At 46.8% G+C, this 21,937-nt stretch overlaps 3 protein-coding genes across 3 annotated transcripts in view; 1 reads left to right on the top strand and 2 right to left on the bottom strand.

Annotated features, from left to right (window-relative positions):
• Positions 1-15,231, bottom strand: part of CSF1 (colony stimulating factor 1) — a 106,187-nt gene extending 90,956 nt beyond the window's left edge. Inside the window, exon 1 of the mRNA XM_050746187.1 lies at positions 15,220-15,231. The gene's annotated coding sequence lies outside the window, so the exon portion shown is untranslated. The remainder of the gene's footprint in view (positions 1-15,219) is intronic.
• Positions 1-21,937, top strand: part of PSMA5 (proteasome 20S subunit alpha 5) — a 509,972-nt gene that overhangs the window by 65,847 nt on the left and 422,188 nt on the right. The gene's annotated exons all lie outside the window — the stretch shown is intronic.
• The window catches only part of STRIP1 (striatin interacting protein 1), a 272,900-nt gene that overhangs the window by 220,199 nt on the left and 30,764 nt on the right, over positions 1-21,937 (bottom strand). The gene's annotated exons all lie outside the window — the stretch shown is intronic.

Genomic DNA, 21,937 nt, shown 5'->3' with positions numbered 1-21,937 from the left:
ATCCTTCCCTTTGGGTTTTGTAATGCCTTCATCTTATGATGTAGGCTATGAAGATGGGAAAAGGTGGTTGATCGCTCTGGCTTCTTCCTGCCAACAGGGAATGTGGTGGGAATGGGAGTGAACCCCATGGTGAGAAGAGTTGAACTGCTTTGCCACTGTCTAAGTGACTCAGGCAGGCCTGGATGGGCTTTCATGGCAAAAACATTAGTACTCTCAACTATAGTTTTACTACAGTACTGAAGTGAAACAGCCTATTATAAGGTAAATAATGAGTCCTCGGATGAGGAGTACAATTCCCACTTAAAAAAAAAAGATTTGAAAGCATTAGTTTGAGGACTTCTAGTCCACAAAGAATTTGGAATTTAGTCTAAACTGCAGAAAAAAACCTCAAGAACAGCTAACAACAGTGTACTATAGTTTTTCTTTTGAAGCATAATTTTCTCTCTTTCCAGTCCTCATTTTCATTAAAAACAAATCACGATAGAACTGATTTGTTTACAAAATAAACTTTAGTCTTACTGTACTTGGCCTAATTATTTGCATAAAGTACAGCAAAAATAATTATTTTTCACACAGGCTTTTTAAATTGGCTTTGATAGAACTCTGTTCCATGAAGAATCTCAGATAAGACTTTTTAAAAACCAAGCCCAGCCATGGGTTTGTACCCTCAGATACCTATGAGTTGGGCAAATTCCTCTCCTCTTGAGTTCCCAAGATAACTTGGGGTTTCTGGGCCTGTTAGAAAGTGAAATTCCTTACTTACCACAGGTCAGGAACCTTGTACAGGGACTCTGTGCCGACAAGGTATGAGGCCAGATTCCCCACCAGGCTTTAATTGGCTCTATAAGTCAGCTTTGATTCTTTAAAGGAAGCATGCCATTCCAGTCAAAACCTTGGTAAATTAACCAATTTCTCCATCTGTGTTCTGTTACAGAAGAAAACAGCTTCTTATTGCACTTATGCAATTAACTATACTGCCATAAATTGAGAATATTAATAAATAGTTTCCAAATTCTGGAGAAATCAGGTAGAGAGGAACAAATGTGCTCCAAATTTTGTTTACAGGAGTATATCTTATTCACTTGTTAAAAGCTGCAAATAGCTCTAAAGAAATAAGTTCTCTTGACTCTGGAAACAAAAGGTTTAGCAATGTTTAACACATTAGTGCTCCATGACAGTCCTAGAAGTTTGGTTTTTTCCCTCTATTCCAACAGCACAATTTTTAAAGTTATCTGAGACCTGCACTTAGAGTCCTATATTTGATTATAAATTGACTTTTGAAAAGGACCAAAGCAAGACAAAATGTCTGTGGATGACAAGAGTCTGTAGCCACTATTAAAGCTACAACTGATGAGGAATTTTGGTTACTTTTGTGGTGTACAATTTTACATAACAATATAATTATTAATGTACACTAAATTATATCAACATTGTAGAAGTTTCCCATAATTTTGGAACACATACTAATAACACATTAATACAAATACAGTCCAAAGTGAACCAAACACCATTCACTCTTCTATTTGAAAGTTTTCCCTCTATTCTAATATTACAATCTCCAGAGTTATTTATCAGAATCCTACATTTAAGAGCACCTGTTACATTTTAAAACCGATTATAAAACCATCTTTTAAAGAGGACCAAAATGAGACAACAATTATCTGTGGATGACAAAAACATTTTAGGGCAGTTAAAGACACAATTGACAAGGAAATTTACCTCTGTAGCACACAGTCTTTCTTTTTTTTTTAATAGTTTAAGTTCTAGGGTACATGTGCACAACGTGCAGGTTTGTTACATACGTATACATGTGCCAGGTTGATGTGCTGCACCCATTAACTCGTCATTTACATTAGGTATATCTCCTAATGCTATCCCTCCCCCCCTCCCACAATAGGCCCCACACACAGTCTTTTAACATAATAATTATAATTATTACAGATAACACAGACTAAGTCATAGTAGAGTTATAGGAGTTTTACATTATTTCAGAACATATACCAGTAACACATTTACACAAATATAGACCAAAGAAAGCCAAATACCATTTCATATTTGACAATGCTTCCTGTGTGATTTTTGTACCAAATAAGCCAAATGTCATTTTTGGTCTTTAAAGGACCTAATATCTAAAATATTAGGTTAGAAAGAGACATAATTTATAATTTGATATTGAAAAGTTTGTCAAATATCAAAGGTGTAAAACACAGGATATCACAAAATAGAATCTCAGGTCACCATAAGTCATTCATTTGGCCAAAATAATAACTTCAAAACAATTTTTAAGAAAGAAAAAGCTTTACTCTGATACAGAAGACTTAGCTTTCCAAACAAGACCCAATGAAGATAGCACGAGGCCAACTGAATCTGTCTCTTATCTCTTTTCTTTTTTTCCCTGCCATTTACCCAAGGAGAAAACAAAACCCTTTCATTATCTTTTAACATTACATAAAAATTATCTTCAAAAGAGAAAACCAAATTTCATGTTTGCATTAGTGCATCTTTAATGTTAAAGCTAGTTTTTCAGATAAAATTTTATATCTCTATCCAGTTTTAATTAGTTTCACCATAAGGTAAGATTTTCATAAACTTTTTAGAACCCTTTACAATTTTCCATCAAACAGCAGATAATATTCTAAGAAAGCCCTGTTATTCAGACACATGGGCCCAGATTCTGGTCCCACATCAGTATGATTTTAATGTTTTAAACTATGGAAAAAAGCTAAATAATTTCTTTTTAATCTTAGCCAACTTGTTTATACCCACAGAATTTTTACAAGATCAACCCTTTACAAACCCTTTTCACTTTGCTTAAACCTTCAGTTTTGTTCCATTACTCTTTTAGGTTAAGACAATCTTTAAAACCCTCTGAACTAGACAAAATTACATTCCCTTTCACAAAAGCCATATTCCCATGCCTTCTTATAATCTTTTACCAAAAATACATTCCCTACACACCTTGTATGTAAAACTGTTTCTCCAGTGGTCTCAACTACATGTTGCAATATTAACTCTTAGCAACTTTTATATTTAGTGAAAAACCTGATAAGTAAGCGATTTTAATTATGTGCTAGGGGTGGAGCCTAGGACATCAGACAGAAACAAAGATAGGATCTGACTCCTTTTAGCATAGCTAGCGGACATGGCTCTCCATATATCCCAGGCCTTATCTATAATCTAATGCTCCAAAGTAGGTATATTGAACAGTTTTCAAAAGCCAAAGAAACAGTATGACCTTAAAATCTTTAGCAAATCTGATATCTGACCTTAATTTAGACCAAATGTCTATATTTTCAAGAAATTTTATTTTACCAATAGTCTTTAAAAACTGTCTTTATTTCCAAAAGATTACTGAAATCACGAGAACAAAAAGGCATTAAAGTTTCTATTTTTCTGACAAAATATTTGATTTAAGTGCTTATTTTTCCAAGCCAATTAATCAGAACTCTTTTATATCTAAACATACAACACATATAAATACACAAACAGAGAGAAGATTCAGGACTTGTAAGACTTTTCATTTGCCAGTTTCTTAATTGAATTACTGGCTTCCGGGTGCAGCCCTTGGAGGAACAGGGCCAGGAAAGCATGCATTTCTAATGCCACATAAGCAGCAGCAAATAATCAGCTGAAGTCAAAGACAGATCCCCAAAATTAAGGGTGCCATTTTATACTGATCCTGGATCCCAAAAGGAGGAAAATACTACAGGAGAGGACAGTGCAGTGCTTCTACCCTGCATTTCATTGCAAGACAACCCAAAGCCAATCAGCCCATGTTGTAATCGGCCCATCCCTCGTGAGAGTCTCATCTCCCGGGCAGGGGGTGGGGATGTTTCCTTATCTACCAGGTGGCCAAGAGCATGCGTCTCTGATGCAAGTGTGCAAAAAGTCAAGTATCCCTCCATAACTACTATTAGTCATCCCTTACAGTATATTTCCTACCTCGTAATTACACACCAAAGCTCTCTCATAATGCGAAGTAATTTCTGATACCCCCAAAACTCAAAACCGTCAGGTAACACAATGCAAAACAGAACGAACCTTTGACTTTGAGAGGGATCTATCCGCTTTTAATTCCTGGGGTTTCATGATGAAGACAGAGGTTTTTTCCCCAAAGCGGGGTCTGCAGTGCCTCCTCTGTTTTTCCCAAGGAGTCCCAGGCTACCAGAAATTATTTTAGGGCTTCTCATGTGTGCATTAAGAGTGACAAGACCAAAAAAACGGAGAAAAATAATTCAGTCGACTGAGAAGGAAAAACCTTTTTCCAGAAAAACAAGTTCCAAGAAGAGAATAACAATGGCCTTTTAAATACATCTATAGCTTGTTTATCCACTTTTAATTAACCTAACTTTTAACCATAGTGCTCTTTAAAAAAGAAATCCTTTCAAATCTCTTATTACCTGACTTTAGCCATGCCAAGTGGCCAATACTTCTAGCTTCTGAATTTTACCAAATGTAAGCTCCTAGGTGCTTCAAAGACATGGTAAGCAGTTTCTTTTTTTATAAGATTTAGAATCTCCACAAAGTAGTTCAAAGAAACGAAAATTCAAGAGAGGAAATCAGAAGCTATCTACCAGGGGAAAAAACCTCAATAAATGGCAAAGTTACAAAAATAACAAACCAGAAAAGAATCATTTCAGCAGCCAACAACTGAACCCAGGCCACCACTGTCGAAAGATAAAGCCTTAGCTACTGCGCTGTGCGCATTGAGCAGTTTCTATTGCTTTTCCCAGAAGGAGCCTAGAGGAGCCAATTTCAAGCTTGCAAGGCTTTCAATTGCTCAAGAAAAATTTTTAGGCTGGGCACAGTGGCTCACGCCTGTCTGTAATTCTGGCACTTTGGGAGGCCAAGGCGGGTGGATCACTTGAGGTCAGGAGTTCGAGACCAGCCTGGCCAACATGGTGAAACCCTGTTTCTACAAAAAAACACGAAAAGAGGCAGAGGTTGCTGTGAGCCGAGATCGCACCACTGCACTCCAGCCTGCGTGACGGGAGCAAGACTCCATCTCAAAAAAAAAAAAATTTAGGATTATGACATGAACCCCAAAATTCCTATCCTCTGGGTGGTGGAAACCAAAAGAAAGTATCCCCCATGGTCATAAGGTTAAACTCTTAAGTACAAAACAAAACAGAGAAATTTCATCCTGTATTGGTTTCAGGGACCCGTAGCAAAGTTTGTAACTGACCAGCCTGCCAAACGGATTTGAAAAGCAGGCCTAGGGGTCCTACACCCATGTTCTATCTTGTGATACCCCTCTCTCCATTACAAAACACAGAAAGACAGATTCTTAGCACAAAGTACACCAGATTTGAACAGCCTAAGACTAGTCTCACAAATCCTTTTTTCTGTTAATCAAACCCTTGCAGAGGAGACAAATAGTTTACTGTTTATTCAGACAGAGGAAGCAAGACAATCAGAAACTTGGCCGGTAAGCATTTTTTACCCTTTTTGCTGGCATACCTGGTTTCTGGATTCCGTTTCCCTGCAGCTTCCAGAAGAATGGAGTGGCTTCTGATGATCCTGCTTGCTTGTGCTATAACTTTGGGGTTCAAGCCACCTTACAAGAGAAAATCACCCTTTAAGACAAGATTCTTAATTTGCAATATGCTGCCCAATGGACTGCATGGGGAACCGAATTAACATTTTCCATGACAGCAAAATACACATAACAAAACAGACATTAGTCACCTTGTTCAGCAGCCAATATCAGCCTGGCAAAGCTCAAACTTTTTCCTGTTGGCCCCTATTGTCTTTGATCCACTCCAGGTGGGGATGGACGAGCTCTGAATGGTAATTCACAATGGGGTCTCTGAGCAAGAGGAAGAGCAGATATTCACTCGCTGAGACAGGCCTGTTGAGCCTTCTTAAAGCTCATCGAATGTGACCAGACAAATAAGGAGAGTTCTCTGAGTTAGGCCTGCTGGACTTCCATCAGCAATCCCTCTGAGATCCCTTCCTAATATACAAACACACACAAAGACAGAAGGCCTTCTTTTTTTTTTTTTTTTTTTTTTTTTTTTTTTTGAGACAGAGTCTCGCTCTGCCGCCCAGGCTGGAGTGCAGTGGCGTGATCTTGGCTCACTGCAAGCTCCGCCTCCCGGGTTCACGCCATTCTCCTGCCTCAGCCTCCCGAGTAGCTGGGACTACAGGCGCCCGCCACCTCGCCCGGCTAGTTTTTTTTTGTATTTTTTAGTAGAGACGGGGTTTCACTGTGTCAGCCAGGATGGTCTCGATCTCCTGACCTCGTGATCCGCCCGTCTCGGCCTCCCAAAGTGCTGGGATTACAGGCTTGAGCCACCGCGCCCGGCCAAGAAGGCCTTCTAAATCAGATCCCTAACCAAGAACTCCAAGAGTATCCCTCCCAAACTATCCTCCTAGTCTCCTTCTGAGAAACCTCCTCGAAATCTTCCTGATTGAAGACAAGTCTCCCAAACCAGGACTCTTCCTACTAGACCTTCAGAGTTCTGTGACTAGTTAGAAAGAGCCAACTGAGACCCCCCAGGAACTGAACAGACACCCCACTATGGTGCTACTGACACCCTACCACAGGGTTACATAACCAGTCAGGAGAAGGAAGCAGCCTTTGGCAATGCCTAGGATACTTACCAATCCAGACACCCCACCATGGGGCTACAGACAGACACCCTGGGATAGGGCTATTCCCCAGGACAATTCCTCCATTGCAATTAAATCCATGCACATTGGGTCGGCAGTGCCCTGCCAATAGAGAAATACCAGAGTCAGCCCCCAGTCCAAGAGAACTAGGCCACCCCTTGGGCTGGCTTCTGGATCCATCGCTAAAGGAGGAGGCCACTGAATCATGGGCAGGTAGCCACAAGGGCAATCCCAGACGAGCCCCCAAATTTGTAACTGCCCAAGGGGTTCACCTTGCCCGCTGCTTAGACAGAGCTGTTTCATTGAGACAGGGGAATTGCAATAGTGAAAGAGTAAGTCATGCAGAGCCAGCTGTACTGCAGACGGGAGTTTTATTATTACTCAAATCAGTCTCCCTGAGCATTCAGGGAGCAGAGTTTTTAAGGATAATTTGGTGGGTTAGGGGAAGCCAGTGAGCCAGGAGTGCTGATTGGTCAGAGATGAAATCATAGTCTGGGCGCAGTGGCTCACACCTATAATCCCAGCACTTTGGGAGGCTGAGGTGGGCGAATCGTGAGGTCAGGAGTTCAAGACCAGTCTGGCCAACATAGTGAAACCCCATCTTTACTAAAAATACAAAAACAGCCGGGCATGGTGGCAGGCACCTGTAATCCCAGCTACTCAGGAGGCTGAGGCAGGAGAATTGCTTGGACATGCAGACGGAGGTGGCAGTCAGCCGAGATCACACCACTGCACTCCAGCCTGGGCAACAGTGTGAGACTCTGTCCCAAAAAAAAAAAAAAAAGGGAAAGAAAGAAAGAAGAAAGAAAGAAAGAGGAGGGAAGGAAGGAAGGAAGGAAGGAAGGAAGGAAGGAAGGAAGGAAAAGAAAGGAAGGAAGGAAGGAAGGAAGGAAGGAAAAGAAAGGAAGGAAGGAAGGAAGGAAGGAAGGAAGGAAGAAAGAAAGAAAGAAAGAAAGAAAGAAAGAAAGAAAGAAAGAAAGAAAGAAAGAAAGAAAGAAAGAAAGAAAGAAAGAAAGAAAGGAAGGAAGGAAGAAAAAAGGAAGGAAGGAAAGAAAGAAAGAAAAAGGAAGGAAGGAAAAAGGAAGAAAGGAAAGAAAAGAAAGAAAGAAAGAAAGAAAGAAAGAAAGAAAGAAAGAAAGAAAGAAAGAAAGAAAGAAAGAAGAAAGAAAAGAAAGAAAAGAAAAAGAAGAGGAAGGAAAGAAGAAAGAGAAAAAGAAAGAAAGAAAGGAAAGAGAAGAAAGAAAGAAAGAAAGAAAGAAAGAGAAAGAAAGAAAGAAAGAAAGAAAAAAAGAAAGAAAAGAAAGAAAGAAAGAAAGAAAGAAAGAAAGAAAGAAAGAAAGAAAGAAAGAAAGAAAGAAAGAAAAAGAAAGAAAGAGAAAGAAAGATCACAGGGAGTCGAACCTGTCTTCTTGCACTGAGTCAGTTCCTGGGTGAGGGCTACAAGATCAGACGAGCCAGTTTACTGATCTGGGTGGTTCCAGCTGATTCATCAAGTGCAGGGTCTACAAAATGTCTCAAGCAATGATCTTGGGAGCAGTTTAGGGAAGATCAGAATCTTGAAGTCTCCAGCTGCATGACTCCTAAACCATAATTTCTAATCTTGCAGCTAATATTAATTCTACAAAGGCAATCTAGTCCCCAGGCAAGAAGGAGTCCTGCTTTGGGAAAGGGTTGTTACCATCTTTGTTTAAACTATAAACTATAAACTAAGTTTCTCCCAAAATTAGTTCAGCCTACACCCAGCCTACAAGGGCAGCTTGGAGGTTAGAAGCAAGATGGAGTCAGTAAAGTCAGATCTCTTTCACTGTCTCAGTCATAATTTTGCAAAGGCGTTTTCAATTGCATTTAAATGCTCTGTTAATTTGATAAAAGTTTTTAAAACCTGACATTATTTCATGAAAATGTGATTGCTTTACAGAGTTAGTTTGCTCTAAGATATACCCCAAGGCAGCTTATGCCTGGGTCTACCCTCAGTGGAGGCATATGTGTACACCACACTTGAATGCGTGTCCATATCTTTATGCATATGTGTACACACATGCAAATGTCTTTGCTTTAAAAGATGATGCTGCTCACCCTTGTTCACTAAAGCATTACTTACCACAGCTAAGAGGGGGAAGCAACACAAATGTGCATTGAAGGAGGAATGGATAGAGAAGGTGGTAAATACATGTGATGGAATATTATTTCTTCTTTAAAAAGAAAGAAATCCTGTCATATGCTACAACATGGGGAACATTAAGCTAAGTGAAATAAACCAGTGTCAAAAAGACAAACACTGTATGATTCCACCTAGATGAAGCATCTAAAGTAGTTAAACTCAGTCTGGACACGGTGGCTCATGTCTGTAATCCCAGCACTTTGGGAGGCCAAAGTGGGTGGAATGCTTGAGCCCAGGAGTTTGAGACCAGCCTGGCCAACATGGTGAAATGCCGTCTCTACAAAAAAAAAAAAAAAAAAAATTACAAAAAATTATCCAGGTGTGGTGGTGCACATCTGTAGTCCTAGCTACCAGGGAGGCTGAGGTGGGAGGATCACCTAAGCCCAGGAAGTTGAGGCTGTAGTGAGCCATGATCACACCACCGCACTCCAGCCTGGGTGACGAGTGAGACCCTGTCTCCAAATAATAATAATAGCAATGAAAGTAGTCAAACTCACAGAAACAGAAGATAGAATGGTGGTTGCCAGAAGCTAAAGGGAGGAAGAATTGGGGAATTGTTATTCAAGGGGTATGGAGTCTCAGTTTTGCAAGATGAAAAAGTTCTAGAGAGTTCTAGAGTAGACAGATTTAACAACCTGTATACTTAAAACTTGTTGAGTAAATTTTATGCTATTTTTTTTTTGCCATAACTTAAAATAAAATTGAATTTTAAAAAAGATGATGCTACTTGGAAGTCACACCATTTAACAGTCAGAAATTGGGTACCAGGCCAGGCACAGTGGCTCACACCTGTAATCCCAGCACTTTGGGAGGCTGAGGTATGCAGATCACCCAAGGTCAGGAGTTCAAGATCAGCCTGGCTAATGTGGCGAAACCCCATCTCTACTAAAAATACAAAAATTAGCCGGAGGTGGTGGTGGTCGCCTGTAATCCCAGCTACTCGGGAGGCTAAGGCACAAGAATCACTTGAATGCAGGAGGCAGAGGTTGCAGTGAGCCAAGATTGTACCACTGCACTCCAGCCTGGCCGACAGAGCAAGACTCTGTCTCGAAAAATAAATAAAAGAAATTGGGTACTGGATCTGACAGAACTGAATATAAATCCCTAATCCACTTCTTCGGAGCTATGTGACCTGAGCAAGCAATAACTTCCTTTGAAGGGTGAGTGCCTTTAGCTGTAGAGCAGCTAAGTTCTTAGTGCCATCAGGAAGGTCATCCGGGAGAAAAGTGCCTGGCAGGAATTCAGGGAAATCCAAAAAGTTGTGTCTTCCAGCTGCAGTATGCAACCCACAGCCCCTTTGCATTGCACTCCCATCTGTGTGCCTGTCCTCTGTCTGTCTTCTAGTCTATGGAGCCAGTTTGCAGAGCTGTGGCATTGCTGCCTGGCCATGCTCCCTGTGCAATCACAGCGAGCCCCTCTCTGAAGAAACAGCCTCCTTGCCACCTAAAGCTAAGTTGCAACCTCTGAAGACAACTTTCTTCTCCTTAAGAAATTCTCTGAAGCTCCATGGCCTCGAGCCTTGGGGTTCCTCATGAGGGTTTTTTACCAGCTCAGCTTGGCTTCCAGTCTCATAATAGGCAGCTGGAGACAAGTTGTGGGATTTCAGGTTGTTTCTGGAGAACCAGCGGGGACTTTCTGTGCCCAGAAGAACTTCCCAGCCAGTCAACACATCCCTTGGCTCGACACTTGGCTCTCTCATAAAATACACACATTCCTGAGATCATACTAATATGCTTACAATTAAATAACTTTACAGTTTCCTAAGAACCTTCACATGCAGAATATCCACCCAACCTGATCACAGACTGAGGTAGGGATATGATCTCTGCTTTTACAGATTAAAATTTAAATGAGCACCTACTATGCTGGGCACTGTTCTAGGCTTTTTCCCAAGTAATCCTCTCCCATTTAGTAAGTGGCCCGGGGAGGCCTCAGAGCCTGGTCTTTGGGGCTCTTTCCAGAACACCTCAGCTGCTTTCTGAATCATTTTCACCTCAGGCCCCTTCCAGAGAGGAGGTTTTTCTCGGGGAAAGAGCATAGCAGGAGGCTTCCTAAAAGAGGCCTGCCAATCAGGAGCGTGTGCAGTTGGGGGTGGCAACAAGGGAGCCACAGGAAGGGGGAGCCCAGGACTGCAACGATCTCAACTCTGGGCCAGCCTTCCCTGCCCGAGTTCCCTGGGCTCTCTCAGTGTCTCTCTTCAACCCCTCCCCACCCCTGCCCTATCCCCCACCCCTCCACAATGTAGTGGATAGGATCACTAGCTTGGGAGTCAGACAGATCTGGGTCCAGGTCTCTGCTAAGCTCAGCCTCCCTATCAATGCAATGGGGTAATAAGAGTGCCTAACCCTTAAGTGGCTCCGAGGATTCAGAGAAATGATGTCCATGAAGTGCTCAGCACCATTACTAGCACGTGGTAAGAACTCAGTAGATGCTGCTCTAGCGGCTTAGGTCCCTCCCTCCATGGCCAACCCCATCCTTTCCATCCTTACCTCCAGTCCCAACACCCATCCCTCTCCATTCCCTCTTTTCTTACCTAATCCTGCTCCAGCCAAATCTCCACCCTTGAAAAAGTCACAGAAAGTTGCATAAAAACCAGAGAGACAGCTGGGACAGGAGAAGAGCGAGGCGGCAACCGAGTCCCTACCATCTCCTGTTCCTCATGGAGGGCAGCCTGACCTCTCAGGCCCAGCCTCAGGGACCAAATCCAAACACCCTCCTTCCTGTTTACTGTATCAGCAGCCCTGGCATGTAACTTGGCCCAAGTGAGAAGAACTGTGGTTCGGCTCAGTCCTGAGGAACAGCAAAGATCCTGGGCTGGGAAAGCCACTGGTCCATGGCCGCATATGCTGTCCCATCCTGCAGACAGGCTCAGGGCAGAGAAGACTTGCAGCCGGCAGGCAGGCAGGCCTTGCTGGGCTCAGACCACCGAAAGAGCATTCTGTGCAAGCTCAGTCTGATGGGCACACTCCTGCGAGTGACATCCCAGAGGTTGTCATCAGTCCTTAGAAGTCCTATCTCTCTCCCTAGCCCCCATCCTGGAGTCCCACCACCTTGGAATTCTCTCGTCCTGTGCGGGAGTGTCCCACCGTGACTGCCTTGCTGTCATTCTCGAGGCACTCACATTCTGCCCACTCTAGGCCTTTTCATCAAGACCATACAGATGGACTATAAAGATGGAAAGACCATGGATTTCGGAGCCAGCACACTTGGATTCAAGCCTGAGTCACACTACGTATGTACTAAGCGTTCCTTACCCACTTGGGACCTCAGTCTCCTCACATCTAAAGTGAGTCTAAGAGGCCGGCACAGTGGCTCGCGCCTATAATCCCAGTGCTTTGGGAGGCCAAGGTGGGCAGATCACTTGAGGTCAGGAGTTCAAGACCAGCTTGGCCAGCATGGTGAAACCCTGTCTTTATTAAAAACACAAAAATTAGCCAGGTATGGTGGTGTGTGCCTGTAATCCCAGCTACTCAGGAGGCTGAGGTGGGAGGATCAGTTGAGCCTGGGAGTGGGAGGTTGCAGTGAGCCAAGATCATGCTACTGCACTCAAGCCTGGATGACAGAGTGAGCCCCTGTCTGAAAAAAAAAAAAAAAAAAAAATTAAAATTAAAGTGATTATAACAACACTTTCTCCATAAGGTTATAGTGGGGATTAAATAAGATGACCTATGAAAGTACCTACCCACTGTGTACATATGAAGGGTGCTTGATAAACATTGCTTACTCTCGCTTCTTCTGGAGGGAGGGCCCTAGGCTGTAGCTTAGTCAACCAGCCAATTAGTGCCCTGCTCCTTTCAGAGTGCTATTTGGTGCCCTAGAAATGATTAGCGGGATAAGAAACATTGCTTCTGCTCTGGAAAAATTTCCAAATGGTGGGGAAAACTGTAATTCACGCGCTCTAGAGCAAACCAAGAAGGCACCATCCGCATCTTCTTTGGTTTTCACGTGTTGGGCAGCCACCACGGCTGTGCCTGGGGCCCGGCCAGCGCAACTGCAGTGAGTTTCCTTCTGATAAGAAGTGGAAGCTGCAGTAGTCGTTTAGGGAACTCTGTCCTTTTATTCAGGAAAATCTCCCCATATGGGCCTTTTAATTACAGAAATGTAAACCAAAGGCCCTGTCCTGAAACGGAGCTGTGATTTTTAGAAGATTCTGGCTGTGTCCGTTGAAGGCAGAGTTGCTCCCTGTAAAACAGGCTGCTGTGGACAAAATGTGCGCCTGCAAGGAGACAGACGAGCCTGATGATGGGGTATTGCCATGTTTCTTTCCATTTGACCCTTAGCCCAAGCCTGGGACCCCTGTTGTGAGTGATCTAAGGGCCAGACACTGATGACTACTTTGTGAGAGGCTTCATGAGACTCTGGCCACAATCACAGGTGCTGAAAGACACCGGTGGCAACGTGAGGGAGTAAGTGAAACGCCAGTACCTCTGAAAGCAGTTACGGCTGCCTCTTTTTCTCCTGGTAAACTCTGTGAGAAGTCATTGCTGGCACACAGGAAAGCTACTGATAGCAGAGTAGCTAAGAAGGCAGACGCAGGAGGCGAACTGCCTGGTTCTTGGGCAAGCCACCAAACTTCCCTGTGCCTTGGTTTCCTTGTTTACAAAATGAGGTAACGCTTCTCCTGCAATCGCAGTGGAAGGGAACTCAGTGATGCATGTAGAGTGTTTAGGACAGAGCCTGGCATGGGTTGTGTTCTGCATAAATGTTGGTTGTTATTTTTTAGCTACCTAAAAAACTTCAGTTATATTTGCCTTCCAGTGAATTCTCTTGGGTTTTCTAGGTATGCAATTGTATCATCTGCCAGTTCTTCCCCCCGTAATCCTACTATTTCTATTTCCTGCATTTTCTCATTGGGTATATTGCAGGCCTTTTTTGGGTTCATTGGAATGGGGAAACCACGTTGAAATTTCAAGCTGCTTTGGAAAGGATGGATGTGAGATGACAGTGGTCCAAAGCAGAGTGATGGGGAGAAAGCTGTTGTGTGATTTAGGTGTGATGTGAAGACTTGGCTATGGATAACACCCTAAAGACAGGAAAGAGGAGTTCTATGTAAGAGACACCTTAGAATACAGTTGACTGGACTTGTCATGATACTGATCATAAAAATAGAATCTAACACCAACTATCAAACCAATTCCATTACAATGTATTCATCTGAAAAGGAAGGAAAGAAGGGGAAAATTTAATAATCTTAGTTTATGGTTAGTCTTGAAACACAGATTCAGGAGAAGTTAGCAAATACTTTCATTATCTCCACAGTTTGACACAATTTGACTATTTCTTAAATACTTTACAATTGGTTCATGTCTGCAAAAATGACTCTAGTTTACAAAGTCACCTGATGTATTTGGCCTTATTTAGTTCTCACAAAATCCTCTTGGCAGATACATTAATAACTGAAGTATTGGACGTGAAACACTGTGACATGACGGTTAAAAGCGTGGCTCTGGAGACAGACTGCCTGGATTTCAAAGCTGGCTCTGACACTTACTGTGTGACTTTTGTCAAGTCCCATAACCTCTCTCTGCCTGTTTCTGCATCTATAAAATTGAGGCAGGCCGGGCACGGTGGCTCACACCTGTAATCCCAGCACTTTGGGAGGCCGAGGTGGGTGGATCACCTGAGGTCAGGAGTTCAAGACCAGCCTGGCCAATGTGGTGAAACCCCGTCTCTACTAAGAATACAAAAATCAGCTGGGTGAGATGGCGGGCACCTGTAATCCCACTACTTGGGAGGCTGAGGCAGGAGAATTGCTTGAACCCAAGAGGCGGAGGTTGCAGTGAGCCAAGATCACGCCATTGCCCTCCAGCCTGGGCAACGGGAGCGAAACTCTGTCTCAAAAAAAAAAAAAAAAAAAAAAAAAATGAGGTAATAATAGGCTCCCCATCACGGGGTTGTTTAGCAGTATGTTAAGTAACTACAAGGGTTAGATGTTATTATGAATATCTGGGAACTTTATGGCTTGCAAAGCCCTTACCTGACCTTCTTGGATGCTACTATGACCTTCAACTTTGGGGCCGCCTGAGAAGGCAAGCACAGAAGGGGAGGAGGGAAGGGCAATTCACACTACAGTTATACCAGGGGCTGTCCTGTTACCTGTGTACCTGATGAACCTGTCTCAACCTTGAAACCCTGTTTCAGTCAACACTGAATGAATGCTCCCCTGGGTGCATGCGGTGGAAGGGAAAGGTGCAGACCTGGCTGAGTTGCCCTGCCAAGTCCTGGAGACACAACACAGCTTAGTTCCCTATGCCCTAGGGGTCTGTGGCAGCCCCTCTGAGTAGGGTGGCCGTATAGTTTATGGTGCTATTAAATAATTAGAGCAAAGGCAAAAGCCAGACCTGCAATGGGTAACCAGGCTGTGTGGTCACGTGACCTTTAGCAGACCTCTTTACCCTCATCCTCACACCAAAGTCTAGTCTCCTGCAGTGTAGAAGCCTAACCTTCCCCCCCTGCCCTGCCTACAACAGGCGGCTCTTCTACCGCACGTGAGCACACACAAACAGGGCTCCACCACTGATTCTGCTTCGGGGCCTGTTTTCCTTCACCCCTGCTAAGACATGCATAGAAGAAGGAAAACAATGAGGAAACAGAAGGCAGAGGCCTGTAGGCACACGCTGGGGGAGGCAGCGGTTCTGAGGAGCAATTTGCAGTGGTGGTTGTGAGGAGGAGTAAGGTGTGGTGGGGAAGAGATGTTACCGTGTGCCTGCATGTAGGGCAAATGCAGAACCAGCTTAGGCCCTTGGCAGGGCTGGGAGCAACTGTTTGGCTGCAGTGGAAAATCCCAAACGAGAGGCAAGAATACCATTCAACAAATATTTATGGCACCTACTCAGTGCAAATAAGAGGGCCAGGCTGACCCCATCCTGGCATCATGGTGTTGTGGACAGAGGGACCTCCAAGACCACTGGAGCAGATGAGGGGCTTGGAGAGGGTGCAGGAGCCGGGCTGGTTGCTGAGGACCTCCAGGCCCCGAGCAAAGCCTCGGCCCTGTGGAGACCAGAGTTCAGCAGCCAGCTGGGGCTCCACCCTCTGGCCAAGAACTGCTGAGTCACAGACCACTGGAAACACTGCCCATGCTGAGCCAGGGTGACCCTGGGGCAGAGAGAGTTGGAGTTGCCGCCATGATATGGGCTGGGCAGGCGGAATGGAGGCCGCAGGCCCATGGAGCTAAAAAGCCTTCCCTCCTCCCCTTCTGCGCTTGGCTTCTCAGGCGGCCCCAAGGCTGAAGAGGCTGAGAACAGGGGGTGTGGGGCGGTGGGGGTGAAGGCAGCAGACTTCCTTGCTGAGATCAGGGACCTCTGTCCTCCTCACTCTTCTAGTTTTCACTCAATCCTTTTCTCTGTCCAGCCTCACTCACCTGCTGCCCCAGTGTTCTGTTTTGCCTCAGGGTCCCTGTCCCACTGGGGGTCCACTGCCCCTACCCTCTCGTGCCTCGCTGTCCAGCCTCAAGGCTCAATTCAGGCTGCGGACCCCTTGTCTCTAAGTCTCTGCAGCAAGCCCCAAGGCCTTGGGCAGTGACAGCAGGTCCCAAACAAAATGACCCCATAGAGTCTAGGGAAAAGTTCAGAAAACACCACCCTCTGATGACTGGGTGAGAGCAGCCTTCTGTGGCAATTCCCCAGGAAATGGTGCTGCAGAAGCAAAAGGTCAACACAGAAGCAGCTGCTGCTAAGGTGCCACCCTAGTGATGCCTCAAGTTTGCAGAGCTGTTTACAGCTTGCAAAGCAGTGTCACATCTGCTTACAGAAACCCCAGTCACAGTGATTCCCCACTGCACAGACGGGAAACCAAGGCTCAGGGGCATTAAGTGACCAGCTCAAGCTCAGCAGGTGCTAAGCCGTAGAACCTGGACTCGAAGGCAGGCTTTCCTGATTCCAGGCCCCACATTCTTTATGCTAGAGCAAGATCTGCTCCCCTTCTTCACCCAAGCGTGGACTGGCAAACCCTCTAGAGGCCGCGCTGGCCTCCCCACTTAAGCAGCCGTACTGAGGACTTGTCACAGCTCCCACCACCTTCTGCACGTCCTTTCTCCCTTGCACCTCCTTCGGTTTCCCTGGCGCTGGGATGCTGCCTGACCTTTGTCTGCAATGTCCTTTCCCGTTCTCCTCTCGCAGCCAGTCACCACTTCTTCTTCAAGAAGTGCCACCTCCTCTGTGAAGCCTTCCCTGTCGTGACTCAGCAGAGCCAACCCCTCTCTCTGTGCCCCTACACCTCTCTGTCCTTGGACCTCTGCATGCAATGACATTGACTTGATAAATGGCAACTGACCATTTGTATATCAGTGTCCCAGCCCTGGACTCCCAGAGCACTCTCCTGTTTCTCCTGCTTGGTTGTTAAATGAATAAACAAATGCAAGTCCAAAGAGTCCGCTCTCGGGTAACTAAGGAGCTTGCATCAGGAGGGCACCCTGTTATCTTGAGAAACTGGAGAAGCAGAGGCCAGGAGCATGACCTCACAGGCCCTTGAGCCACCCGAGGGTCACACATCCTCCTTATTTTTGGCCATTCCCCGTGAAGACATTACTCAGCAAGCCCTCAGCTCCACCCGCCGCTCATTGTCTTACCCAAAGAAGGGACAGCTCACGGAGTCATCTTTCCTGCCTGCCTCAGTCCTTTCTTTCCACTGTCCATGGAATCTCCCTAGAAGCACCTGCTCCCTCAGCCCTGGCCCTGTCCCCTTGCCCTAGAGAGGCTGCCCTGGGTTCTCCCTCAGACCTCCCACCACCCTCTGATTGGACCGGGGGGAGTCGCCAAGTCTGAACCAGTGACTCACCCTCTGATCTTTGAGGCCCTGCATTTGGTGAAGACAGTGATGCCAGAAGTCTCCTGACCTCCCTCTCTTGAACCAAGGGCTGACACCCGCGGCCTTCTGCACAGCCACTCCGCCCACCCCCACGTGGACCCTCAGCACACAGCTCCAGGAAGCCCCGAGAGAATGCTACCCCATCTTGGAGTCTGGACCTTCTGAGTGTCAGAGCAGTGGTCTGAGAAGACAAAAGAGCCCCCACCTGCCCAATCATGGCTCCCACCCCGGGCCCTCGGGATGCTTTGCATTCTACTGTTGTTCATTCTTTTGATGATGCCCAAGGCTTTAGGGGAAGGCCAGCTAATCTGGGTTGGTTATTTACATCCCTCCGAGGAGCCAGCTGGCAGAGATGGGATCAGAGGGCAGACCTGGAGAAGGGCACTGGCTTCTGGGCAGGGCGTCAGGACCAAGAGTGACCCTGGATTCTCAGGCTGGGAGAGCTGGAAGCCAACGATATGATCATCGCAGGGAGGAAGGAAACAAGTTCAACTGCCTCCCAGTCCTGCCTTGGGTCACCCCAGGTACTAGGGCCCAGAGGAGGAGGGCTGAGGAGGGGGCAGGGCATAAAGGGGTTAACCTGGGCTGCCCAGCCTCCATGCAGAGAAGAGGCTCCCAAACCCTCTCTGGCTGTAAGTAGCCAGAAACTAATTTGCCCTCCTGGGTGTAAGTAGTGGTAGGAACTAAGGCCAGCCTGGGCTTCTCAACCCACGGCCTCCCCAGGGTATCCCCCTCCTGCTCCCTCACACCCCCACCCTTCTCTGAATCCTTCCCCCAATCCCAGGAAGCCGGCAATGCTGGCATGGGGCACGGGCCACTGACTCATCAGCACGAACGACAGCTTCCTCAGCCACACTCACATCAGCCACATGTGCTTCTCTCTGCGCCTGCTCAGTTCTCCAGCCAAACGGGCCCTGCTCCAGCTGAGAGGAAGATGACCAGGCTGGCCTAGGCAACAGTTGCACCACGGGTCCCAGTTGCTCGGGGCGCTCATCACAGAATTCCACCACAGCGTGTGTGGGTGTTTGCTCCACTGGCACCTCCTAACTGCTCTCCCCACACCACTCTTGCAGTCAGAGTGGGCTTTTTCAAAAACAATTACAACCACATTACTCTCCTGCTCAGAATCCTTCGATGGCTCCCTGCTGCCCTGGCATGAAGGACTTGCCCTGCAAGCTGGTACTGAGATGGTCAGGATGTGACCCTTCCCTCCCACAAACCTGCCCTCTCACTTTTCCCCAGCTCCAACCACCCAGGCTACGGTCATCCCTCGGAATCTGTTGGATATTGGTTCCAAATCCTGCTGCAGATACCAAAACCCACAGATGCTCAGGTTCCTGATATAAAATGGTGATGTATTTGCATATAACTTATAAACATCCTCCCATAAACTTTAAATCAACTCTAGGTTACTTATAATATCTAATACAATATAAATGCTATATAAATAGTTGTTATACTCTATTGTTTAGGAAATAATGACAAAAAACAAGTCCCTACGTGTTTAATACAGACACAATTTATCCAGGGTATATGCAGTTGGTTAAATCCACAGTCGTGGAACCCACAGCCCTGGGGGACCTCCTACCAAACAATTTCCCAATAAGGGCCTGCTCTGACACCCCACCTTTGCCCGTACCATTCCCACAGCTAGGGATACCTTGCCCTTCATTCCTGGTCTGGCTCCTACATCCTTAAAGGATCTGCTGTCTAGGTTTTCCCTGACCTTCCAGCAAAGTAAGATGCTTCCGACCACCCCCTCAAAGGGCAGGGACCACCCTTAGTTGGGCAGGAACCCTGCAGCCCAGTACAGTTACAGGCCACAGAATGCCCACAGACCACCAGCCTACTATTGATGGCCCTACTATGAGTTGGCAGGGACAAGGCTAAGGGACGTCATGAGGCCTTCAAGGTTGAGTGACCGCAGGACCTAAATGTCCTGAGGATTCAACTCCTCCAAACAAACAAACAAACAAACAAACAAAAAAGTCAGGATGTGTCTGACCACTCTCATTATCTGTACCCCTGACCAATGCTGCTCTCCCCACCCATCCCTGCCCTGGCTGCGGACACCAAGCTGAGGACACTAAGCTACCTGGAGATTCCAGCCTGGGGTGAAGAAGACCTACCCCCAAGACTTCCCCAAAGCCTCGCCTACTCTTCCCCCTGTTCCTCTTTCAAGGGCAAGAAGGAGGCCCAGGCAGAAGGCACAGAGGGAAATCCCTAGCTCCCCAAGCACTGAGGCTTGTGGCTCCGGGAGGAGCCCTGGGAATTGAGGGTGAGAAAAGCAGCCCAATGACCTCTAGGCCCAATAAGTAGAAAAGACCACCCAAAATGTCTAGTGGGGGTAAGGGAGAAGGTAGGAGGGAATGAGTGGGGCAGTTGCGCTAAGCACGGAGACTATGAAGTCAAACTACCTTGACTCAACTCCTGACACTGGCTCTGCGTGAGCCTGGTCTTTCTGAGACCAGGTCTCCTTGTAGGGAAAGTGGGATAACAGTGGTGCCTGTAAAGTGCTCAGTACAGAGTCTGGCAGAGAGAAGTGCTCAGCAAATGGCAGCCGCTGCTACCAGGACTGGGGAAAACGGCCCCAGCCTGGGAGACTCTGGGCAGGTCCCTTTCCATCTCCAGGCTGCAGCCATCCAGGCTGTACAACAAGATGGGCCCACCCGCCTCCTGGGGCAGTGGCAGGAATCGGCGGATTCATGGGCAGAAGAGGTTCCCATAGTCACTCTTAGCCTCTGTGCCCAGGCCACCAGGCCCAGAAAGCACGTGCCTGCTCCCAGCTCCTGATCAGCCACAGAGCCACAGGGAGGAGGAGAGACAGGGCCATGTGGCCTGTCCACTGGCTTGTCCTTTTGAAAGCTCTCCCCACTGCCCAACCGCCCAGGCTCTTACCCTTGACTTTTCCTCTCCTGCCTGGCCCTATCCTCCCTCTCCTTTGTATCCCCAGAAGTCGGTCCCTTTCTCTGCTGAGAGTCCTTGCCTGCTTTACTTCCTTCTACTAGTGAGGCTGGTGACTGTGGGGCGACTTGATATCTCATGGTCTTACTTGCAAAGGCTACAGTGTTCCATGACTATTTGGATTCGTCAGAGCCGTTGCCTGGGGCTCAGGGAGCAGCTCCTCAGCTATCCTATGCACCTCGTCCACACCCTACTCTGCCTCCCACGAATGGGCCTCACAGTAGAGGGAGTCAGGACGGACTAGGGAGCCGGCGCAAGGTTGAACACTCAGTAGATTCACGTCGGAGGTGCAGCTCATCCCCTTACAGCTGGGTGACCTCTGTAGAGCTGGGGTGTCCCTCCAGGACTGATGTGACTATGCTTTGCCAACAGCAAAGAGGCATGTGAAGAGGAGGCACATCTGTCATCCTTTGGGGTGGCTGTTAGGAGACCTGAAGAGGAGAAAGGGGTCTCTGTCTTCTCCGTGCTCAGAACTGGCTGAGATGGGGCTGCCGAGCCTGCCTAAAGGGACAGAACAGAGCCAGGCAGCAGGGGAGGCAGTGCCCAGACAGAGGTCACAGGGCAAGGACAACACTGGAAGTGCTTGTCCCCAACAGCAGAGTTGAGGAGATGCAATCTTTTCATTACATGCTCAGGCTTCCTGGGCTGCTGGCCAGGGTACACCCAGCCCTCAGCTTCCTCTACAGGCCCAGCAGGGACACCGCCTTCCTCTGGGAAAAGAGGAGTTCTGGGACCCCAAAACAGATGCAAAGAGGCAGCACAACCAGCTGGCTGAACTTGGAGCTCTCATCTCTGGGGTTGGGGGTGAGGGCAGAGCAATGAGGCCCAGACCAGTTCAGTATTCCCCCACAACACACCCACTCGGGTGCTGCCAAGACCTGGGTGGGGCTGAGGATGGGAGGAGCATCAGTCCTGCCCCCTGGAACATCCAAACCCCCTGGTCCAGGTTCTCCGAAGGCAGGACTCAGTGAGCTCATGGGCCTGCCATGCCCAGCCCTGTGTAAGACAACAGGGAGGGGTGGGCTCTGTGGGTAAACTAGAGAGTGGAACTTATCCTCTCCCCAGAAGACACTCAGAATTTTTTTTTCTAGTGTGGTATTTTTGCTGGACCAAAAAAGTATGTCTGCCTGTCCAGGTGAGAGCTGCCAGTCTGCAATCTCTTCACCCAGTTTCCTTTTACCTCTGAAAGATTCCAGCGTCCACACCCCCAGCCCCATCTGAGTCCAGGTGAGCAGGGGCCCCTCTCTGATGGGTCCCATAGGGCAGGGCTCCGCCCTTCCAAGAAGGGCCTTTCCATTCGATGTTCCTTTAAGGCTCACAACTCTGAGACGAGTGTTTTAACCCCTATTTTGCTAGTGAGGGAAGAGAGGCAAGCACAGTGACAAAACGACA

Source organism: Macaca thibetana, chromosome 1 (assembly GCF_024542745.1).
Source record: "Macaca thibetana thibetana isolate TM-01 chromosome 1, ASM2454274v1, whole genome shotgun sequence".
Lineage (NCBI taxonomy): Eukaryota > Metazoa > Chordata > Mammalia > Primates > Cercopithecidae > Macaca > Macaca thibetana.
The sequence above is the reverse complement of the archived record's forward strand: the minus strand, read 5'-3'. Positions and strand labels throughout refer to the sequence as shown.